This window comes from Mobula birostris, chromosome 14 (assembly GCF_030028105.1).
Source record: "Mobula birostris isolate sMobBir1 chromosome 14, sMobBir1.hap1, whole genome shotgun sequence".
In the NCBI taxonomy this organism is placed as follows: Eukaryota; Metazoa; Chordata; class Chondrichthyes; order Myliobatiformes; family Myliobatidae; genus Mobula; species Mobula birostris.
In genome coordinates this window covers 27,505,418-27,513,475 of record NC_092383.1, presented here as the reverse complement: position 1 = coordinate 27,513,475, position 8,058 = coordinate 27,505,418, and the positions used below count along the sequence as shown (strand labels likewise).

At 44.5% G+C, this 8,058-nt stretch overlaps 1 pseudogene; it reads right to left on the bottom strand.

Annotated features, from left to right (window-relative positions):
• Positions 1–2,193: 2,193 nt before the first annotated feature.
• Positions 2,194–5,118, bottom strand: LOC140209470 (uncharacterized; annotated as a pseudogene).
• Positions 5,119–8,058: the final 2,940 nt, after the last annotated feature.

Genomic DNA, 8,058 nt, shown 5'->3' with positions numbered 1-8,058 from the left:
TTTAGGAGAATTCAGAATGAAAGTATAAACAGTCTTTGATAAAGGAATATGTGCACTGCAGGGTTTAATTAGTGTGGGTAACTGCTATGTGGTCCTGAAGCACTAGGGAAGAATAATATAATCTGTAAAAGCAAATGAACAAGCCTTTTGTTAATATTTTATAATTATCATTAAGTTTCAGTGCAAGTTCACAAAGACTTTTTGGAGTTATCCACTGATCCTATTGCACTAAAATTTTACTAACAGGTATTTTTTTTACCGTTCGGATTTTGTAATGGAAAATAGCTGGTGAGAAGTAGACACTAGAGATTTATTTTGTAATTGGGAAGCTGTATCATTATTATCACGACACCCTGAAACATGCGGAGAATGTAGGAGGCTTGTTTCTGATTTCATTTTTACAGCTTTCTCAAGATGACTTATATTTTATAGTTCATGAAAAAAGGGTTTAAACAATTACCATGGAACCCATAAGGAAATAATTGCTGAGGTGAATTGATAATATGGATGCAAAGTTTTCACTTCCTGATTAGCTGATTGTGATAAAGTTCACAAAAAATGGAGTAACTTGTCACTGAACAGCATCTTCTCACCAACTCTGTACTTTGGATTGCAGCACTTTAATGGTATCACTTTCTCCCTGATGACTATATTTAAAAAGAATCATTACTGTAATTATTGTTTTTAATCTTTTCCTCTCCTGACATAATTTAGGAAGAGTGGATAGAGAATGAAAGAGGAATTTTAATGTAAGCATTCCATCTCAAACTGCATGTGAGACATCATGTATTGGAAATCATTCTTGCTTTAGAAGTACTTCTCAAGAAGGGGTTGATTACAAATGTAAACTTGAATTGAAGGAAAGCACAAACATGCTGTGTCAGATCTGCAATAAAAAAAAATCTGAAGAGCAGTGAAGGCCAAATGAAATGATGTGTGTGTGTGTGTGTGTGATACCACTGTATAAAACTTTCCACATGAGAGATGAAATCTCTTAGACCAGCTCAGGGTTATAATGGAAACTAGTTGAATCAATGAAACTTAGGCTTGAAGCTTAACATTATAGTACATAGCGTCATCGGACTTACTCCAGAAAAATCAATATGATTGTTTAGATGAAATAATGAATAGGTTGAATCAATTAGAGAGGTGTAATGCAAGAGAATCCATATCTATTGGCCATAAAGAGTGACTATACATGAATGATAATGAAATGGGAGGAATCTATGACAGGAAAGTAGAAAATATTAAGTTGGTCAGGCTACATCCATAAAGGATGAAACAGAATTAATGTTTCAAATCAGGGGTCCGTCAGGAATCTGATTTTGATCCAACTGTGTGATATAAAGTTCATTTGTGAATTTATGCTCTCTGTATGCCCATTGTTATATATGCTATGAATATTAATTCCAATACTATACTCCATCCAGCTTTAAAGCTATTTAAAATTCATTTTTGCAAAGCTAACTTTATTGTATTCACAACCAGATTATTACAGGCTCTCTTTGATGCTTAATTTGACAGTATACTTTAGATCTTCTGGCTTATATTTCCTGCATAATTCTTGTGTGTACTGTAAATGATTTCCAGTGTACTTACAGTGCTCTGCAAAGGTCTTAGGCACATATATATCGCTAGGGTACCTATGACTTTTGCACAATACTGTATTTGTCAACATAGAGTGGAAAGTGAGTTTGTAAATCTGGTGGGAACAAAGGATGGAGCACTGTGGGAGGAGTGTGGGACAGGTGGCAGAGAAGGACTGCAAGAGTCAAAGGGTGGCAAGAGTACAGACACACCCAGCTCTCAGACACCAGGCAACATCATTTGATTCCAAGCAGTTGATTTATTGATCATGACAGAATGCATCTCTGGTGCTTCTCCCTGCCTGCCCTCCTCTGTCCCCTGCTCCTAACCATGATTCCCCTCTCCTTGCCCCCTTCCCACTCTCAGTCCACAACAGAGACCCCCAAATCAGAATCAGGTTTATCATCATTGATTCTGAGATATATCCTGCGGATGCGCTGGGACACATCATCAGTGTTGTAACCTGGGGTCGTCCGGTGTTTCGGGTCTTTCAACATGGAATGCTAACGTAGATGAACTGATGAAGGAGAGGGAGAAGTGGAGAGTATGTCATCGTGCCCGATGCCGGCCCCCTAGGCCTGAATCGACATAGTAGTAGTAGTAACATCATACACCTTCGTCCAGGCGACCCAGCCGGGGTTGACCAGACCCCAGCTTGTGTCCCAGCAACATTGGCCCACGGATCACCCCTCCTGATCCATAGCCATCTGGACGCTCTCTCAGCAGCCTCTGTGATGGTCCTAATCGCTTTCCTCTTGCCGGCCCCTGTGATGCCAAGTAGAGTGTAGACTCTGCAGAGTGAGTGGCCAGCAAAACCCCTGCACCCCACTTCGATGGGCTCACAGCAAGCCTTCCAGCCTTGCCTCCAGCACTGCTCCACCAGCTCCGGGTATGTGGTCCCCTTCCACTCATTTGCCTCCTCAATGCAGTCCTCCCAGGGAACTGTCAACTCGATGAGGACAACCTGCTTCAAGGACACTGAAGAAAGGACAACATCTGGCGTCAGTAAAGTTGTTGCTATTTGGTCGGGAAACTTCAGCTGCTTCCCCAGGTCAACCTGAAGCAGCCAATCTGCTGCGGTGCTAAGCAGGCCCGATGATGATGCTGGATTGGGCTGACGTAGGGGCTGTGCTCCAGCTCTGACAAAGGAGATGTTCTTCCTCTGACCACTCTGTTTGCTGGTGGTCATGGCCATTGCAATGCTCTCTGCCACTGCCTTCAGCATCTGGTCATGATGCCCCCGGTAGCGACCTTCCCCCAAGGCTTTAGGGCAGCTGCTAAGGATGTGCTCCAGTGATCCTCTTCCCGGACAGAGAGGACAGGCTGGTGTATCGCTTTGCCCCAGACATGGAGGTTTGCAGGACTTGGCAAGACATCATAGACAGCCTGGATCATAAACTTAATGCGCTGGGGTTCTGCCTGCCAGATTTCAGACCAGGAGATTTTCCGCTCCAGTGCACCTTCCCGCCTTGTCCATGCTCCCTGCTGCCACATGCCCACCATCCTGCTATTCTTCTCCTCTTCAATGCCAGCCCACACTTCCTCCAGGACTCGTTGGAGTCTGTCCTTGCCTTTGGCCTTGTCACAGCGAGGTTGTGAAACGGAGCCCAGCCTCACTCGCCCAGTTGACACTGTCCCCACCAGAGCCCTGTGTCCCAGCCAGGACACTGCTACCACCAGCCCTTCCTGTGCCTTCCATTTCCTGCCCATCCGTACCTGGATGCCTGCTGCTGCCACTTTAGAGTCCTTGGAATCCCTGTACTTCAGCACCTCTCTTGTGTGGGAAACCCTGAACTCCTCGTCCAGGCTGCTGAAGGGAAGTCGCAGCTTATTGCACCTTCCGTACAGTGCTGCGCCGCTCAGGCTACAAGCTAGGCCCAGCCACCTTCGAAGGTAGTTACTGACCTTCCTCTCCAACAACTCCACAGTTGTCGCAGGCACCTCATATTCCAGTAGCGCCCATAGGATTCGGGATAGAATGCCATGCTGGTAAATCCAGGCTTTGAACCTTCCAGGTAAGCCTGACTTGCCCACCGTGGTGATCCAGCTCTAAAGCTCCTTGGAAGTTGATCGGAAGGCAGCTGCATCTCTGAGGCTACAGTCGAAGACCTTCCCCAAGCTCTTGACTGGCTTCTCAGTGATAGGTGGAATTGTAGTGCCATCCAAGGTAAAACAAAACTTGTCCACCACTTTGCCCTTCTTCAACACCATGGACCTGGATTTAGCTGGTTTAAAGCTCATCCTTGCCCATGCGATTAGCTTTACTAGGCCCACCTGCTGCCAGGAACTGATGTTGTCATGACAATGAGGTCATCCATAAAGGCTCTGATGGGGGGCTGCCGAACACCAGACTCGGTCAACGGGCCTCTACACTCTGCCTCAGCTGCCTTGAATATCATATTCATGACAAGGGCAAAGAGAATAACGGAAATTGTGCACTCGGTCATGATCGACTTCTCCAGCCTATGCCAGCCTGATGTCATAGCTCTAGAAGTAACTCTCAGTCTGAAGTTCCCATAGTAGTTCATTATGAGTTCCTTGACCTTTCTGGGAACATGGTGTTGGTCCAGTGTAAACTCCACCAGTTTGTGGGGTATTGACCCAAACGCATTGGCGAGATCTAGCCAAAGCACAACCAGGACTCCCTTCCCCATGTGCACCTCCCTGATCAGCTGGGTGACTACTCCAGTGTGTTCCAGGCACCCTGGCACTCTGGGAATTCCACCCTTCTGCAATGAAGTGTCGATGTAAGCGTTCTTGAGGAGAAAGTCCGTCATCCGGCGGGACAAGACACTAAAGAAAATTTTTCCTTCCACACTAAGCAGCAAGATGAATCTGAACTGCTCCAGGTTCGACAAATTTTCCTTCTTGGGGATCCAGACCCCCTCTGTGTACCTCCACTGGTCTGCCACTGTTCCCCTGCGCCAGATCATTCGCAGGATCTTCCAAAGAATCTTGAGAAGCTCCGGGCTGTGCTTGTACACCTTGTAGGGTACTCCGCTGGGTCCTGGCACAGAACTGGCTCTGGCTGAACACAACTCCTGGACTTCCTTCCAGGTGGGCTCCCTCACATCGAACACCACTATTGAGTGGTTGGCTTGTAAGGGCTCTGTGGAGGCCCAGCTCTTGCTCCCTTGCGAAGTTGCTCAGGATATTATGAAGGAAATGGTCTACCTCTTCTTTACAGCACACAAGGCAGCTGCTGCGTTTCTGCCCTAGGAGCTGTTTTGTAAAACCAAGCAGATTGGCTATGAAGGCAGTTCGCTTGCTAGCTCTTTCTTTCCCTCGCCTCCTGTGCCATTCTGCTCTGCGCAGGGTCATTAGCTTCATCCTGCAGATGTTCCAAAGCTCAACCAGGGGAGGTTTCTCCTCCTCTGTTGCTACCTTGAACTGCTGTGCCAGGGACCGGAGCTCTTGGCACAGTTGGTGGATCTGGGCTGCCCTGTGGTTCATAGTGTATTGAGATCTGGTGGTCTTTCCCTCCTTTATTCTAAACCTCTCTGTGGCATAACTGACAATGTTGGTGGTCATTGTCTGAAGCTGTCTGTCAACATCTCCCTTGGTGTCAACTCTATGATCCTTGCTACATCCCCATCGAACTGGAGCCGCACTTTCTTGTTACTGGCTGGGGGCCACTTGATCAGGCGCTGTTGAACTATTTTGCTTGGGACAGAAGCTTCTGGCACTTGGAGGTTCTGGGCTCTGTGGGGTGAATCCAGACCAGGATCCTCCTGCAACTCACCAGGCGCAAGTCCCATGCGCTGCGCAGTTTTCATCACATATGTCATGAAATTTGATTACTTTTTGTGGCAGCAATGAAGTGTAATACATAAAGCTACTACAGTCCTGTGCAAAACTCTTAGTTACCCTAGCTATATATATGTGCCTAAGACTTTTGCACCTTACTGTAAGTAACTGTTCAAGGAACACTTTTGAAACATTATCAGTGTGGTTGGGATCTTCTTAACTCTCAGTGGAAACCCTGCATAAATCAACAATGTGGTATATTGAAAAGATAAGTGTTTGTTTCACAATTTCTCAAACATTTTTCCCATTGCTAGACTTAATTTTCCCTCAGCAGTTCTACTGGATAAAACTTTCTTTCCTTGTTTAATAAAACAGAAGCCTATAGATTGCAAGGATTTTCTTTGCAACATTTATAGACAATAGACAATAGTCAATAGGTGCAGGAGTAGTCCATTCAGCCCTTCGAGCCAGCACCGCCATTCACTGTGATCGTGGCTGAGCATCCACTATCAGTATCCAGTTCCTGCCTTATCCCCATAACCTTTGATTCTGCTATCTTTAAGAGCTCTATCCATCTCTTTCTTGAAAGCATCCAGAGACTTGGCCTCCACTGCCTTCTGGGGCAGTGCATTCCATATATCCACCACTCTCTGGGTGAAAAAGTTTTTCCTCAACTCCATTCTAAATGGCCTACCCCTTATTCTTAAACTGTGGCCTCTGGTTCTGGACTCTCCCATCAGCAGGAACATGCTTCCTGCCTCCAGCGTGTCCAATCCCTAAATAATCTTATATGTTTCAATAAGATCCCCTCTCAGCCTTCTAAATTCCAGAGTATACAAGCCCAGTCGCTCCAATCTTTCGACATATGACAGTCCTGCCATCCCGGGAATTAACCTTGTGAACCTACGCTGCACTCCCTCAATAGCAAGAATGTCCTTCCTCAAATTTGGAGACCAAAACTGCACACAGTACTCCAGATGTGGTCTCACCAGGGCCCTGTGCAGCTGCAGAAGGACCTCTTTGCTCTTATACTCAATTCCCCTTGTTATCAAGGCCAGCGTGCCATTAGCTTTCTTCACAGCCTGCTGTACTTGCATGCTTGCTTTCAGTGACTGATGTACAAGAACACCTAGATCTTGTTGTACTTCCCCTTTTCCTAACTTGACTCCACTTAGATAATAATCTGCCTTCCTGTTTTTACCACCAAAGTGGATAACTTCACATTTATCCACATTAAACTGCTTCTGCCATGCATCTGCCCACTCACCCAGCCTGTCCAAGTCACCCTGCATTCTCATAACATCCTCCTCACATTTCACACTGCCACCCAGCTTTGACTGAAATTGGAGTGTAGTGTTCTTTCTCAAGATGCCCAATATAGTAATGATTCATGTTCATTAACTGCATTCACTTTATTTTTGTTTTTTTATCCAGTTGGAGTTAGAGTTGTTGGATAAATGTAGGTAAAAAAAGGTACCAAAGGCATTCATAGTCTTTTAGTGGACTCTTGCATAGAGCCTACCATTATTTTTATGGTCATATTCAAGGTAGTTTATTGTGCTCTCAGTTATTTAGATTGTTACAAAGAACACATAATTACAATAAGTGTCTAGAAGGATTAGACTAATAAAAATTGATTGATCAACAGTGTTTGCTGGCTACACTTGTAGATTCCAGTCTGATGTGTGGTCCTTCAGTCTGAAACCTGAAGACAGTAAATTGGGTAGTGCTGGACAATAGTTGAATCATGATGCGTGATTAGCCTGGACCTGCTTAAACCACAGCATCACCAGCACAAATTTCATGCTTTGACTTCAGTCATATTAATTTACAAATCTACTTTCAAGCTGAGATAGAGGGTGCGTATGAGATGCATTTGCAGATGATCATCTTCCTACATGTTCGTCTTCTAGTTGGTGGAGATCACAGGTTTGGCAGATGATTTGGTGAATGGCACCAATGTTTGCAAATAGTATGCATTGTATTATTAGCGGAGGAAGTTACAAGTTTATGGCACAAGACTGATTGACAAAAATGTGAGCTTCTTTGTTCCTGGATAGCACTAAATCTCTTGTGTATTGTTGGAACTACACCTCAAAACAAATAGGGGAAATTCCATCATACATCTAACAATGATATCACACACCTGACTTGTAGATAATTGTTGATCTTTGGAAAGTAAGTAGGTGAATTTCTTGCCACAAGACCTGATGTTGCAGTGATCATACTTATGTGACTGGTTCATGGTTTTGGATTAGTGGTGATCAACAGGTAGAGGATCTGATTATGTTGAAGCCAATGATACCCAAGGAGAAGAAAAGGACAGAATCTGTGTGGTTAGAGTTAAGAAGTATAAAGAAGATGATCACACCAGTGATGGTTTCCTATAAGACTTCAGATACAAGAAAGTGAAAGCAGAACTAATCTGAAAGGACATTACAGAGATTTGCAAGAACAATACAGAGTTGATATCGGGATCTTTATTTACTCAAATGTTTGTTGGGATAAAGTTAGAGTAAAGTGAAAGAAGAGGTGTGATGGATTTCTACATGCATTCAGTGGAATTTTTTGCATGAGTATATTCTTAATTTAGTTAAGAAGGAGAAATTATTGGATCAGGTGCTGAGGAATGGCGTGGACTAGGTTAAGAGGGCTGTAGTATCATATACAGAATTTATAAACTGGAAAAAGGTTGACTCGTGAAATGACAAGGGACCTATCCAA